Below are 226 nucleotides of genomic sequence, written 5' to 3'. Positions count from 1 at the left end.
AAGACCAGACCCTAATTTGGCAACTCAAGCCCTTACGCATTAAGGCATTCAAGCCTGAGCCTCGGCTCGGCACCTTAAGCCCTTATGCACTAAGGCACGTAAGCCCGAGCACGGCTCGACACCTCAAGCCCTTACGCATTAAGGCATGCAAGCCCAAGCCCCGGCTCAGCACATCAAGCCCTTATGCACAAGGCATGCAAGCCCGAGCCCCGGCTCGGCACATCAA

The sequence above is a fragment of the Macadamia integrifolia genome, chromosome 2 (assembly GCF_013358625.1).
Source record: "Macadamia integrifolia cultivar HAES 741 chromosome 2, SCU_Mint_v3, whole genome shotgun sequence".
Lineage (NCBI taxonomy): Eukaryota > Viridiplantae > Streptophyta > Magnoliopsida > Proteales > Proteaceae > Macadamia > Macadamia integrifolia.
This window is presented reverse-complemented; position numbering follows the sequence as displayed.